This window comes from Cyanistes caeruleus, chromosome 7 (assembly GCF_971803275.1).
Source record: "Cyanistes caeruleus chromosome 7, bCyaCae1.hap1.1, whole genome shotgun sequence".
NCBI classification, from domain to species: Eukaryota; Metazoa; Chordata; class Aves; order Passeriformes; family Paridae; genus Cyanistes; species Cyanistes caeruleus.
Window position 1 is genome coordinate 15,316,782 of NC_141707.1, and position 16,210 is coordinate 15,332,991.

The 16,210-nt window shown below is 37.7% G+C and overlaps 1 long non-coding RNA gene across 1 annotated transcript; it reads left to right on the plus strand.

The window, feature by feature from the left end:
- The first annotated feature begins 77 nt into the window (after positions 1-77).
- Positions 78-6,704, plus strand: LOC111931805 (uncharacterized). Its single transcript, XR_002865752.2, has 3 exons — positions 78-172; positions 268-313; positions 3,291-6,704. It is a non-coding gene; the product is annotated as an uncharacterized LOC111931805 (long non-coding RNA).
- Positions 6,705-16,210: the final 9,506 nt, after the last annotated feature.

Here is a 16,210-nt window from a genome sequence, read left to right on the forward strand (position 1 = left end):
AGTATTTATGTTTTCATGCATGTAAGGATGATTTTATCTGGTGTTCAACATACCTTCACACCTTGCATTACATATAGGAAAACTTCCAAAGACATCAAGATGCTGATCTTGATGAAGATCATAGATGAAGATCGTCTATGAAGACAAAGAGAATGGAAAGAGCATCTCTGTGGTGAGCAATGACAGTCTTCCAACTCTTGATTCACAGTTTTCGTTATAAGCAGTTATGTTCCTCAGTGAAATACCTGCTCTTTTTTCTTTCTTCAGGTTGTAGGAGATAATCAGGCAGGAGCCTGCTAGGAAGATTTCTCAGGTATCTCAGTTTTTCCTTGGTGTTAGATCTGATTGCATAGCAAACTACTATAGAAGTTGTAAGCCAAGGCTTCTTGTGTTTCATCATATTTGCTTGTTATTTCCTGGCTCTTCACTCATCATTTGGATATTGTATAAGATAGTCATCCCACTCAGACTTCAAAACTTTTGAAGTGCTGCTGTCTAACACTATTTCATCTGTATACAGCATTTACAGAAGCACTGTTCACTTCCAGACATGTCCTGGTTAAGTGCTGTGTAGTGCAGACATAAGTTAGAATAGGATGGAGGAGATAATTTAGGTGAAGTTCTCCCACACTTGAAATAGGCTGGATTCATCACCACTGCACATACCATTTTTTCAAGTCTTACTCCTGCCAAACAAGCCTGATTCATCTCCTGCACTGCCTGTTTACAGAACACTTGCTTCATGTAACCTGGGCCATGGCCTTTTAACTGATGCTTGCATTGACGTAGGAGCATGTCTGTGGTCAATAGCAATTTCACACTGTGGTGACATTGCTTGTAGTAAAGAAAAGATTCACTAGTAGATTAAAACCTCATTACTGCAAGCAAGTAGAACACTATTCATTAATTCCTACACTTATGAGCATGAGGATGTAACTGCTGTGATTAAGCTGTTGATTAAGAGACTGTTTGCTCAGTTTGTTGTGGCTGCCTTTTCCAACTACAGACGTGTAGCTGACCTCTGTGAACACTAATTTCACTGTTGATGGAAATGGCTGTTAGGGAGGTTTCTCTGTTTCCTGCCAGTGGGTGTCCACTGCAAGTAGCTGAACAGTGAGCACTGCCAGAATTAATCTGGCTGTGTGTGTCAGGCAGGCAGCACATAAGAATATGTTCTCTTTGCCCTTCATATTTCCAAATCTCTGAAGTTAATTACAAGTTGGGCCAGAACCTGACCTACAATGTCTTGTGCTGGACAAATTAACAAAGAAGGTACATCCTGGCCTAGCCCAAATCTTTTGTGTGGCTTTTACAAGATTTTAATCATGTCTGAAAACTATTTTTCTATATACAGAATTCATAAAAGTGCTGCTCAGCTTCAAGATGTAGTCAGGTGCTGTGTAGAAAGACAAAGGGCTACAGAAAAATTTGGTTTATGATATGCAGTTTTGCAAAATTACCTGTATTTGTAGTGAGTGCAGTTAACATCAGCTGGGACATCACAAACTAGGCTGAGCAGTCGGATAATTGAGTTATTTCTCTCTTGGGATTAAGTTTTTGTTTCTATTTCCTGTTTAAATAGAGCCATTTGGTCTAGGGTTGCTCTGGGGCTTTTTTTAAGACATTCTCAACCTTTGTGAATTGTAGATATTTAATTCCTCGTTAAGACTTGTTTTATAGCATATTCCTGCAGTTTCAATGGAACGATTTCCTTTCCTCAGACAGAAAATTATCTTTTTGTGATGACTTTTGATTCAAGTTGTAAGCAATGTCTTCAGCCCACAAAGTTATCTTCAGGTTTTGGGGAGATGTTTGCTAGGTTCCAAAAATTTCTTGCAAGAGAACTGCAGGGAGCTGTCCTTGCTCCAAGAGTAGGATGGATGGCAACATTCTGGTGCAGGTGTGTGACAGCTGTCATCCCAAATCACCCACATCCATCCACACAGTAAGAATGGGGAAGCCACAGGTCCCTGAGCTTGAGTCTGATCTTCAGCTGCGATCTCTGGACGGCATCAAATGCAGCCACTTGAAAAGCATAGTTTCACAAGTGTGGCTTCAGTTGCATTGCTTGTTTAAAGCTGTATTGCCTACGTATCTCTTATTTTCTTCCACAGCACTTTCAGTGGTTCCATAAATCTTTTCTTAGAGCCACAACCCCAGTTAAAACAGCTTTTAAAACCCACTGCTGTGCAGTCAGAAGTAACAGGATCAGAAATGCAAGAGCAGCTAGAGTCTGCATAAACTAAAAAAAAATATTCAAACTCTGTCCTGCAGTGTAATTCTCCATGGCCTTGGGCATACTGGAACCCACAGAGATTGATGCTGGTTTTGGTGCTGCAAGAATTTAATTGCAAGTTAAGGCAGAAGCATTTCATGGGCAAATTCATAAAAGGGCTACATCCTGGCCTAGTCTGGATGGGTGGTTCATGTGTTTCTTTGGCAATATCAAGATTTCAACCATGCCTCATTTTTGGTGTTCCACATCTGCATTCTAACTGCAGAAGAAACAATGGAGAGCCTGTGCACAATCTCACCTTTGTTGCCAAAGAAGGTCCTGTGAAATTGCAGACAGCAGAACAATTCTAGGGCTTTCAAAGTGCCTAGAGAAGTTGTGGATGCCCCATTCCTTGAGCAGCCTTGTCTAGTGAAAGGTGTCCCTGCCCACTGCAGGGGGGTTGGAACAAGATGATCTTTAAGGTCCCTTCCAACCCAAGCTGTTACATGATCCTATGAAAAAACAAAATTCATGGCTTTCTCAGGTTTGGGAGATGATACCATCATCACATCCACTTTTATGTCCCAAATATAGTTTTGCTGTCTCAGGTGTGAGTCATAAGTATGTGATTTCCTTGAAGATAGAACAATTAAAAAGAATCCTTTGTATGCCCTGGAGTATTTTCCTGGAACTACTATTTGCCTGGCAGCCCCAGGGATTTTATTTTTAGAAGGTCACGGGATAAAAAATAATTAGTTAGATCTAGTTCCTCCCCTTTTTATCCTCTGTGATACATCATAAATCAAATATTATCTGCATTGAACCATACCAGCTCAATAGGCTTTGAAACAGCTCCAAAATATCCCAAACCCAAGGTGTTAGAGACCAATTCTTCTCTTAAAACTCATAGTAGGATCCTGTAATGCTGTTCTTCTTGGAACTTAAATGTTCACCATCATGCCAGATGATGGTGTGTGTGTCTGTAGCAGGATGTTAAAGCCTTTTATAATAATAAAATGAAATGAGTCTGTTTTAAACATCACTGTAATAAAATGCTGTCAATATCTGCCCACAGGATAACTACCTAAACATTAAGCAGTTCAGCTGCTGAATAGCCAGTGTCATCTGGATTTGAAAGGAGACAGATCTGCAAAAAATACTGAGATATGTTGGTATGTTTTGATATTATTCTAGACAGCTAGAAGAAAAGATAATATTTGCTGTTAAATACAATAAGACCTTTCTAAATAATCAAATATTTAAATTGACCTCAGGATGTAGCTGTAGACAAATAAAAAAAGTATGATGTTCTTGTCTCAACAAACTAGAAGCGCTGGCCTAACTTGAATTGATTGGTCCATACAATGGAATTGTAGACTGAGCTGCTTCACATGCTGAATGCAACTCAAAGAATGTTTCAGATCACCTAGAACTGGGGTCTTAATAAAGTACAAACTCAGCATTTCTTACAAAAAGTATTTCATAATCCAATAGAACGCAATCTGCTTGAACGTTTTCTCCACCCTTCAGCCTGAGTTCCATTACATGAGACTGGGTACAGCCACTGTCAAATGCTGTTTGATAGGAGTGTTTATGTTACTTTTTTCCCCTTCTCTTACTGGTACATTTTCTGGCAGTAGTGGGACTTAAAGCATACAAAGCAAAGAACAAATCCTCTCCCTGAGCCAAGAGTGTGGTACTGCTGGCTAACATTGTAGTGTAGTGCTTGCACTGAGAAGTGCCAAATGTGGTTGACCTCTGAAAGAGGAAAATGAATTTGTGGGAGCCTAAAAGATCTGTAGAACAAGAAGCCATATATTGCTTCATTTTTCCATTGCAAATTCAGATGTTACCACTTCTGCTAATAACTTTTTGGGAAGTAGTGAATTGGATGTCAACTACAAGATTAAGATGCTGTAAAATATGAGCTATTAGATCCAGTAGAAGGCACAGGCTACCCTGTGGTGACTCAGTTATTATGAATTAGTACTTATTCCAGTTGCTTGAATGCTGTCTTTCCTTTGAGCAGCCCCAATAGATACTATTAACTGCATCAGCTATTATCTGATTTTACTGTAATGGAACACTACATATTTTACATTATAAAACATGCTTTACAAGACCTAGGGTTATCATAAGAATTAGAGATGGTGGTTCTTACTTTTTTTTTATTGAAGTACTGATACATACTTGAGGAACAGTAGAACTACATTTATTGAATACAAGACAATTACACCAAAATCTTAAAATGAGAAAATTTTTAGTGGATTTATTGGAAAGTCTACAAGAATTCAGTTTAATCTACTCAGTCCAAGCCTATTTCTGATTCTTATTTTCTTTGTCTAGCAAAAGCAACTCGGCTGAGTATTTTAAAATGTGTGTTTAAAGAGTGTGCATTCAAACTATGAAATTCTGAACCCAATACTTAATGTATTTTCACTTTGCTGGCTAATCTCTTCAATGCTGAAAGAATCAGGACTTAGTGAGGGATCCAGATTCCCAGAATATTATCCTGATATATTGGGAACTAATTGTATTATTTCAATTTTCTAGTTGGCAAAACACAACAGAATTTTACTTCCTTCAGTTTTCTAGTTGTCTTCTCTCCTGCAAAACTTAGCAATGTGTAAAGTAGGACAGGTAATGTCTTTGTGTAAACTTATTCAGATAACAGTATCATAACCTACTTTCAAGAAGAAAAATTAATTTCTATAAGTAGTGAAGTTTTCATTTGGTTACTGCTAGATTTCAATTGGCATTTCTTAAATGAGTGCATGTTCTCATTTGAAAGTCTGGGGTCTGCAGAAATTTTTTCATGCTTCGGAGTAACTGATCTTGCAGGTAGCATAGAAATTTGTTGGCCACTGTAAGAGGGCAGAGCAAAGCTTTTCCTCTGTAGATGTGTGCCTGCCCGTCCTCTTCACCTCACAGTGAAGTTGTGACTGCAATGAGGTCTCCCCTCAGCTGCTTCTCCTCCAGCTGGACAGACCAAGTGACCCCAAACCAGTGTTACTCCTGCAGATACTTCTAGGTGCTGTCTAGGTCAGCCCTAGGGTATATATTAAGGTTGATCTCATGGAAAAGATGTTCTACCTAACCTCTCTTCTGAAGAATAATAGTAAGAAATGTCAAGAAGTAATTTTGAGTACAGCCAATTTTTCTTGTTTGTTCTTTTCTTTTTTTAATCATTTTCTGGGCTTAAATCTGAAAATCTTAAGGCTTGCTTATTTGCATATTGTTTCTTCATTGAACTTCTGTATTCTAAACTCCTGGAATAACTCCTGAAATAAAAGTAGGCCTGAGATTTTCAGCTCTTTTTCAGCTTTTTCAATACCACCAGAAGGGCTGAAAATTAAAGCCAGGAGGCCAGAAGAAATTCTCGTATATGTAGGCATGGGTGGGTCAGCTCCATCATAATTTGTTAAATAATTATATAAAAGTTAGATGACAAAGTATTTGGAGTAGTATTGTTTAAAGGTTACATCATTCCTGCAAAAATTGGGTGTTGTATTTCAGAAAGTTCCTTTTAAAAGGATAAAGAGACATTTGACTTTGAGTCTCCATTGTTTGTAATATCCTCTTTCAGCCTGAAAATATTTTCTGTTCCCATCAGCTTTGTTGGTTTTTTTAATTTGGCAAACATGAATATTTTTCCTGAACTGTGAGTTGAATGAAAAATTGTTATTTTTGTTGGCTTGCAGACATTGTAGCTTCCCTTCCAATAAGACTGGCAGTTTTATTTTTAGAGTTCTTATCCCAGTACTTCTTATACAGTTATTTAGTGAAAGTAGATTAGACAAGCCTAAAGAATAGGTTTAGCTTAGGCCTTGCTTGCAAGATTTGAGCGTGATCTGTATGTGACACAGAATGGGTTCTTTCTGTCTGTGAATATGCAGGAGATTTTACTCCATGGTTACACAGCTATCCACTCAGTTCTCTTGGCTGTCTCCATCTCCCTCTAATCCAGCTCCAAAGGGACTACTTCTGACATTCCAAACTGCTGAGCAGCTTTCCGACAGCTGCTATTGAAATCTGAATAAAAACAAAACTGTTTTCTTTGCCTTCCTCCCAAATGGGGATCAGGTGAAAACAGAGCCAATCTCTCACATGTGCCAACTCTACCCCAGTGCTGCATCACCACTGCTGGGGTAGTCACCTGTGATATGCTTCAAAGACAGCCTGAGAGTTGGGATTGCACTTAGAGAGGACAAACAAGAAGTTCTAAGGGCTGGAGATGTGAGCCCTGTGTACAGAGGAACCTGCTTGGCACTGTGGGTGAGGTGGCCCAAGATAGAGAGCAGTCATTTGTGACCCCATCACCATGGTCCTGGACCTTTGAAATCTAACATTCAATCTACAGGAACACTATCTTAGGTGTTTCAAGGGTTTAACAAGCTAAGTGTTAACTTTCCTGTTCCTGGCAATTCAGTTAGCCGAGTAAAATATTGGACACAGTGTAAAAATGTGTGTTTAGAAAAGGAAAAAGAAATTAAATCAAAGATTGCAAGTTGAAGATCAGAAATTTCTCTTTTTTTAGTTGAGGGTTTTTTTTCCAAGAGTTCTGGCAAGCAGCTATTTCCTTTCTAATGAAATATGTACAGCATGTTTATGGTTCTTCTAGAGTGCAGTTTATTTTTTGTGCTTGTTGCTTACTGATATTTCTGGAAATGTCATCTTTCTCCTCTCCACATTCTTTACTGGGGTTGCTTAAGGAAGACTTCTGTAATGGCTAGGAAAAAATCTTCCTTTAGAAAGAAGGAACACATTGGCTTCTTCTTCCATCTCTCCAGTTTATTGATTACTCCAGTGCACAGCGTGTACTGATGATGTTCTCTCAAGTTTCTGCTTGCAAAAATACTTTCAATAATAAGTTTAAAAACCGTTACAGAAATTCTGGTTATACTTCATAACACTGGGACTGTTTGTATTTCCTCAGGAAGATGATAGTATGCCAAAATTTTGGTCACATTAAGAAGATTCCATTTTCTACATTACAATGCTGTCCAGCCATGTACTAATTTCATTTGATTTCTTAATTCCATAAAAATACTTTTATAGATGGAATTTTAATAAACAATATGGCCAGAGAGATTTAAAAGAGGAAAAAGTGATGGTGAAGGAGAATAAATGTTCTGCATTTCTGTATACATTGGCAAATGCTCATGGGGAATGACCTTGAATGTACTGAATTCACAGTCTCCTTTTCTGAAGCTTTGTATCTGTAAGAAAGACACTCTCTTAGTATAAAAGAAGTTTGCCTGCCTGCAACAGAATGATACAGATGGGAGTCCACAAGCTGTTCAAGGGCTTTGGACATAAGCTGAACTAGTTTACAGAATCCCAGGCTAAGAATTCATTGAACTAGTTTAAAGCTGGCTGCTATTTGCGTTTAACACTCTGGTTCTATTCTACAGTATGTGGATCTCAAACAGTTGTCTTCCTATTCAATAAATTTGAAAAAAATCTTCATCCCAAGCTTGAAAAATACAATCCAAGCTTACAGCCACTTCTTCATAAAGCTTCACATGTTCTAAAATTGAAAAACTCACTACTGAGCATGCAGCTCTCTTGTCCAGGTACTTGTACATGTAGTTTTTGGATAGAAGGATAATTGGAATATTCAGGGGTGAATGAGCTGTACAAAAACTATTAGTTTGGAGGAAGACAAGGAATTTGGGCACAGCATTTCCCTATGTTGCTTCCCAGGAGGCTCTGCAGAATTCTTCATATTTTAAGTTGGAAATGAATTTTTAAATACCGAAGTTACATTTGCTCTCTTTTATTGAAAAGGATGAGTGAACTGTGCAAGACTGCAGTTCAGGAGAGGTCATTCCCACAGACAGGCAAAAGCATCAGGTCCATACCTACCATGGGAAGATGCACACTCAGATCATGGGGAATTGGCAAGGGCAGGTGAGCAGGAAGGGATCTGGATAGAGCAGGTCTGAGCAGACTGACAGGGAATGTGACAGCAGATACAGTGGCTGCCTTAAAACAGGCCCACCTTCCAGCCTGCACCCCTTCAGCTTCTCAAACTCAGATTTGGTAACCCTTCCTTCCGTCTGCATCTAAACCTCTAGAAGTTGGAACATGCAAAGGCAAAAGAAGATCGGTCTTTGACTCTTACTGTACAGTATACTACCTGCAAAAGTTCCTGTTTAGAGAATCTATGAATTTAAACAAGTCCCAGTCCTACAGATTTCTATTGTTACAAAGTTTCTTGTGCTTATATGATGTAATTATGTCTATTCCACAGACATTGGCCATCTATTGGAGAAAAAAATAGAAATACTGAATAGTAATTATAACCTCTTCACTTTCTAAAAGTGAAAACTGAGGAGTGAAGGTTATCTTTTGCAGTAACCTAGCAGTAGATGTGCAGTTTTGGCTTAGATCTATTTTATTTTGCAGAATCTTAACCGTGCACTTTGCATATAATTATGCTGTCATCCTGGAGGAGAGTGATTCAGGCAGAAAAGAGAAAGAAGTTCTCCTTCACCCTTTTGTTTGCTCAGAAAAAGCACTTAAAAGAGTAACTGCTGGAGAGACAGAAGATGGAGGAGAGGCTTTTGGAAGGCAGTTGTCTAAATGAGTAAGAAAATTATTGCAGCATTTCTCTTATGGTGACTTGTTCATGGTGATAAGCACATTCTTCAGTTTTAACAACAAATACAGGGAACAACAGGGGTTTGTTCTCCAGCTGTGGAGGGGATTAGTTTAGTTCTATTTTGTTTGCTGAGCTCACCCTTGAGATCCAATAAATATGTTAGTATGTACTTTAGCTACTGATGACATGTCTTTGCATCCACTTAAATCACAGTGAACTTGTTGGCACCCAGTGCTTCCTGCAGTGTAGGTGGTACTTGTATGGATGAGTGAATATTTACTTTTTTGGAATTCCCCATTTTGCTTGTTCTTGTCAGGAATACAACTTCATCTTTCATCCTCTTCATTGCTTCTTTCTACTTTGCGCCAGAAGGCATCAAATATTGTAGTTTTATGGCAGAATGTTGGCAGTTCCTGCCAAAGGTGAAATAAAGGTCAATGTAAATATAAAAGAATTAAAAATATACTAATATGCAAGAGTGCAAGTGAGCAGAATGTTTTTGAAGAAATGTGGAAGAAATGGACTGTAGCTACAAAATAGTAAAAATTAAGATTTTAGTCTTTATGTTTTTCAGCTTTCACACACAGGCTGTCCCTCACTACTTTTTCACCACGTGGCAAGAACAATAATAAATGCTAAAGCTAGAAGGTGGCGCATAAGGTTGATTTTCTGCCATTCTATGCCCCAAAGTGTAAAAGTACCAGAGATGCATGTTCCATAAATGCAGCTCAGAATTTACAGCAAAAACAGGAACATGTTTGCCTGCTTCTGGACAGCTTTGCATCAAAACACAGCAAAAACCAGCTTATTTTCTTCTCAGATATAGCTATAAAGAAAAAGTAATTGAAAAATAACATCTGTGGCAATTCCATTTTATTGACAATTTTTATCATGAGAACTTCTGAGGGTGGCAGAAACCCAGCATATTGTTCCAAATTGCTAAGGTGCATAAGACAGCTTTCAGATTCTGACAACATTTGCAGTTAGATGTGGGGTACCTGTGGGTGGGAGAAGAGTGAACTAAAAAAGTGAATCACTACTGGACATGTCAGACTTCATATGGAACAATGGCAGCATGCTAGGCATTGGGAAGAAAAAATGTTTAAGGGGTATATAGGTATGATACAAAGGAAGATAAATGTAAATATTTTACCGTATTATTAAACATGCTGTGGTTAGTTGGGTTTCTACTAAAATGTCTTTAACTGAACTCCGGGATTTAAGAAGAAGTTTCCAGTAATGCTTCCAGGAATTTTATAAGGTAAAATTTCTGTTCTTTTTCTTGCGACTTACAGAAGCTTAGAAAAAAATTATAATATCTAAATAAATTTATGGGTAAATTATAATATATATGTAAATTATATATCTAAATAATTCCTAAAATAACACAAAATTCAAAAAGCTAAAAAAAATGGAAAACCACTTTTTTATATGATTTTGTGTATATGTTATGAAACATTTTAAGATAATTCTGATTAACATTTTTGAAATCCTCATTGCAAAAAGCAGTTTAAAAGGCTATGCAGTTGTAATGTAATTTTAAATATTAGTTTCCAACAGATTTCCCATAAATATTTGTAATATATTTGTAAAATATTGATTTTACTACCCCAAGGTGATTTTTCTGGTGTGGTGGTGTTTTTTTAAGTACTAAGAGATAAAGGTGCAATAGAGGGGGAATTTCTTTTCAACAGTCTTTCCATGTTAGTTGTCATTTTACACTGTATGATTTATAAAGAATAGCACATGAGCGATGACATATTATTATGCTGGCATTTAATTTTTTAATTGGAAAGACAAAATCTTCTTTAATCCATAATTACTATTTTTCAGTATAATGTGCTATTGAAGTTTTCAAGCACTATAAAATTCTTTCTTCATTACAATTACAGCTTAGGTAATAGGCCTTGCAAAGTATAATTAGATTGAATATTTAACAGAGGACTTCTTTATTCTTTTAGTTGTGAAAATGCAGCATTAATGTATTTTTAATGAAATCTCAAACCTAATCTCTGTGTTCAATCCCAAGTGGTGACTCCTTCAGGAAACCATAAATGTTTTAATGTACCCAGATGTTATATACTATATAAATATATATCTAGAGAGAGATAGATATTGTATATCCCTAATGTTACATATTCAGTACTTATTTAAATTACAAGAATGCTGAAAAGAAGGAGAAAAGAAAGAATAACCTGAAAATAGTATATGGTGTATATTGTCCCATAAAGTCCCCATCAGTATTCTACTACTCAATAGTAGATATCTGTACAGGCCATTTGAATAGAAAAGCAAAAAATAACACTTTTTAGAAGGTAATTGTTGATTTATTATTTCGTGGACATAATCAGGTCAACTATTAATTATATAAGCATGTAAATGAGCAGTATGAATGTAAAACTGGAAAGTTTAAAATATAGAAGCAGTCTTTTATCTCATACCAATCAAGCTTCCCAGCAACATGAAGAACAGAAACAAGAGTGGAACTTCACTACTGATAAATGCTCAGTGCTACTTGTATACATTTTATGAAGCGTTACCAAGACAAAAGTCATAGAAGGGTGGTGATCCAAGCTCCTTGTGCCTTTCACCAAGAGTGAAAGGGATTAGAAATTAGTGTAGGAAGAGAAATATGGTGACATGGCATTGGGAACCCAGAGTGTCTGCTATACTGGAGTGTTAGCCTAAATGTCTATCTAAAAAGAGGAAGATTTTACTATCTTGATGCTCCTGTGAGGAATAAGAAACTAGATACTTCTCTAATAAATGAGGGAGTGGGTAGCAAAATAAAGAGAGTAAACATCAAGAAGATACTGCTACAGGGGGAAACGAAAAAGTTTCTCTTCAACTTTTTTTTAAATAGCAGCCCTGCAAATTGTTGTATTACAACAAATTACAAAAATTACAATTACAAAAAGTAAATACAGAAAGATGGTAGGAAATGGCAAAAGCAATACTTGAGCTAGCTAAGCAAAATTACTACCTTCAAATATGTCAGCCAAAATACAAGAGATTACAACTGAGACATCCCAGAAGTGAAAATATTTTTCAGTTGCTGCAGTATACTGCAGCAGACTGAGAAAATATTAAAAATAGAGATTTCTTCCATTAAGACAGACTTCTCTGGTATGTAGTATAATGTTATTCTCAACAATGACCTCTGGTTGGATTTGTCTCATAATCCTCTGTTTACATGGAAGAGGCAATACCTATAGATACTGCAGAGGTTCAGAGGGATGGTATGGTGCCCAGCTTGGAAACTGCTCTCCTGGCAAAAGTCACAGCTGCTTTTTGACAGGGCCATTTGGACTTGCACATTTAAATTCACAGCAGTCTAGAGACTGGAAAGCTGAAATAGAGAAACTGTAGTCTCCTCATCTTCGGTGAGTTCATGCCGGATTCTGTGGCGCCAGTACCATACTAAACATCTGTTGTTTTGATTCCTCTGTTTAAATAGATTGGATTAGAAGGGGAGAGAAACCATCATCTCCTCCCCCTCACCATTCTGTCCAAGCTTAGTTACTATGAAGACAAATCTTATTTATTTCCTGTCAGAAAAGACTTCACTGACTTGGACTATTTGATTTTTTGGAGACTGATTCTGACTCAGTTTTCAGCCACGTTAAGACAGAAGATCTAATTACTGTAAATTGCATGCAGGTAGGCTGCATGTAAGCTCCTCTGTAAATCTGTATTAATGCCATTGATTTGGGTAGTCTTTGCTGTATTAACTGAAATGCTGTGGAATTAGAGCAGGTTAACTGAAACCAGGATCTATTTAAATTTGTGCTGTTTAGATCTAGGAAGCACTTTGTTTAGTGTTGTAGCTGCAGGGGGTAAGTACTGTTTTCTGAGAAGCAACAGAGAACATCCATTGAAGGTCTCTGTATACTCTTAAACCTAAAGGCAATACATTATGATGGTTAAATCCATTATTCTTTCATATCCTATGCTTATATTGAAAGGACTGTTTACATGTTGATGTAAGATGGAAACAAGATCTTTTGTGTAATATCAAAAGTAGTCTTGATTTCTACTCCAAGTATTAAAAATCTACTGCCAGTGAATTCTAACACCTCATCCTATGCTCAGAATCCACCAAAATAACAAACTACCAATCTGAGACCTGAGAGATGAGATCTTCCCAGTGGAACTCGGGGAAATTCTGTCAAATTTTGACTTTTTTTTAATCAAAAAGGTTTTGCAAATTTGCACAAACCTTTTCACACTTGGGCTAAAGTTTATGCAAAAACTGAGAGGAAAAGAATGGGAGAGAGATGGAAATTTGTGTTCTTTAAATTAGAAAATGAATTACTGGCTTTAACGGGGGACATTAGAAAATGTGTTTGTTATGAATCCCAAGCACTCTAGTATGAACAACACTTCCCACTAATGCACAGCCACACCACACCTTTCAGACCTTGGTTCAGTCTGTGTTTTGAGCAGATGGCTCTGGGTGTCCACATCCACTCTTCAATCAGCAGTGTGCCTAAGGCTTGGAATCACACAAATAAGGAATTTATGTCACCTGGTAGCCTTCAATGCTGCAAGTATTTTAAAAAAGGAGACTGTAGCTTATTTGTCATCCTCCTGATCCCCAGACAAGCCCACATGACAAAGAATTCCCAGCCTAGCTGCCAGACTCTGTGGTCACACTTTGGTTACTGCAGCAAACTCAGACCTGCCAAGCTGTTCCACCAAATGTAAGCATGTGCAGGGATGTGTGCACAGATAAGGTGGTGACACCACTGAGAGGGGAAAATAGCTTGTATTCCTCTCTGGTGCTGAACAGCTTCAGAAAACAATGCCATTCTAACACTTGATAACATTTTTTTGGCTTTTCAAATGATACAGACAACTGAGGATGCCCTGCTGAAAGTAACTAATACTTGTTATTGGCAGGAAGAATGAGTCATTTTCATGAATTTGTATTCTTGCTATCAATTCATGCTGACTCTCCTCATAGTCCATAGGTTTATCACTAACTTGGCATCCAGCTCTGCATCAGATGTTACCACGTTGCCGGCTCCATTCTTTGGTGAATGTTTCAATTTCCAGTATTTCTTCTGTACTTTGTCAGCTGGTTTTTTGACCTGTCTTGGGAGCAGAAATCCATGGGAGATTTCTGGTTTGTGCGTGTGTGTATAACAGACTTGAATAGTTTTCAGGAACTGGAATAGAGAGAGAGTCAAAGGAGAGGAATTAATTCACTGAGCATTTCCTGAAGGCTCTTCCAAGGGATTTCAGCTGTCTTTCACATGCAGTTTAGAACAGCTGTGGTCTGACTGAAGAGCTATACTTCCCTATTCTAAATTTATAGGCTATAGACAGTAGGAAGTGTGATGGGGGTAACTCTTTTGGATAAGCAATAAAGATTATTGGGATATTTTGCTATAGCTGGCTTATCATGTTTCTCCATACAGCTTTTTGTGAGTTCTGGTTTGCATCCAGAGGTCATTTCAAACATCTAAAGAAATTTCTTTGCTTAAATTAGACATTATAGCCTGAAAGTGTAAGCACTAATCACAGATAATTTATTTCAATGTTTATTTACTTCTACAGTGTTTTTCTACCAAGATCCCCTCTTGGTCAGAGGCTGCTATTTGTCCAATGGAATAGATTGCAAAGACATGGAAAATCAACATTTTGAAGTTTTGAGTATGAATATTGAAATTGCTACAGAAATTTACATTTTTGTGGTTTGAGTTATGCTTTCAGCATTCCCTGCAGTACATGTCTTGATTTGGATGGCTTGATAGACTCATCCAGACTGAGCAGCTGTCTGTCCTACACCAGACTTGGCCAGCTGGCAGCTGAAAAGCCACTTATTCCATGCAATTTACAGAACAATTTAAATTGGTTTTCATGACAATTAATTTCAACCCAAGTTTTGCCTGTAATCTTTTGAGATCTCTGCCAATGAGCTTACATCAAACAAAATTGGTGATTCAAACTTGACTGGACTTTTTTTGGCATATAAATTGCAACGTAAGATACTACAATTTATTGTTAGCCAATGAAGCATTTGTGCAGGTCACTGTAGCCTTGTGCTTCTCAAATTCAAGCAGGGTGTTAATCCATAAACCACACTGGACTGGGTGTGTCAGGACCAGCTTAGCAGCCCCATTCTGACAGAAAGTAGAAATCTGAAGTGTGTTAACCTAGTACTAATCAAGTTTTAGTCTGATAAAACCTTTTGCCTTCCCCACAGCAAGGGAAAAGAGCACATGCTGAAATTTTAGAGGACGTGGAACAGATCAGCCTAAATCACATCCACGGCTTGTTTGGGAGTTTTGTTTGTTTGTTGTTGTTTGGAGAGGTTGTTTGCTTTTTTGAGAATCACGTTTATCATCACACGATTTTGGAGATAATTTGTACCCTCCATTAATTCAGTAATGAGAAAAACCCTAAAAATTCTGGAATTCTTCAAGTTATATCCACATTTAAGTAACAAGTTGATAATTAACAAGATTTAAATCAACCTAAGAGTGTAAAAATAATTGTATTTTTCTTTTGGGGTATCTGTGCATGTGCCAATCTCGAGCGCTTTCTCTTGCAGAAACATCAGAAAATTCAGGAGAAAACCTCGTATCTCAGGAATTTTCATTAGAAGTGTATCCTTTTATCTTTGTGTTTCCTTCTGGGATCTGTAAAACAGTTTTGTTTAAATTGTAGAAGTCACTTAAAGCATATGTTGTTAGATCTGTTTCCAAAGGTATGCGGGCTAAAATCTAGAGGAGTATGTCGAGTTTATCCTGGAAATTTATCAACATATACAAAACCAATTAAAACTTCAGTAAGTTAATCTTCTCTAAACATAAACCTCACCCTGGGCTCTGGACTGCAGGTTGAAAGGAACAGGCAGAGCAGCACTGGCTGGATATCTGCATTGTTGGCCCAAACTCATATGTCCACATTACCCACACACACACCTGTTTGGGTTGTGTGTCACTGGAGTATTTACTGTTTCCTTCCCCCTTCCCTTATTTTTAATTCAATCTCCCATCTGAGAGAAGACTGAGATTTAAAAAATTAACCAAATGCCAGCAAGAGAAAAAGCAGTGTTCTGCCAGGGCTGGCTGTAGGGAAGGGATGGCAACCATCCAGAAGCAAAGACAAAATTCTCAAAGCAAGAAGAAAGCTGAAAGAACCAGCTGGGTAAAACGAAACACATGAACAGAAAAAGCAAGTCTGACATTAAGCCAGGGACCAAGCAGGTGAACCCTTGTCTTGAACTAATGCTTTTAGTGTGTGCCTTAATGCCTACTGTGCTCAGAGGCAGCACATGTTGGTGGACAGTTTATGTCAGGTGTCAGTGCAGAATGAAAAGCTAGAAACAGAACAATGTGTACTGCACAGCCTCTCACAAACAAATGAACCCCCCTCCC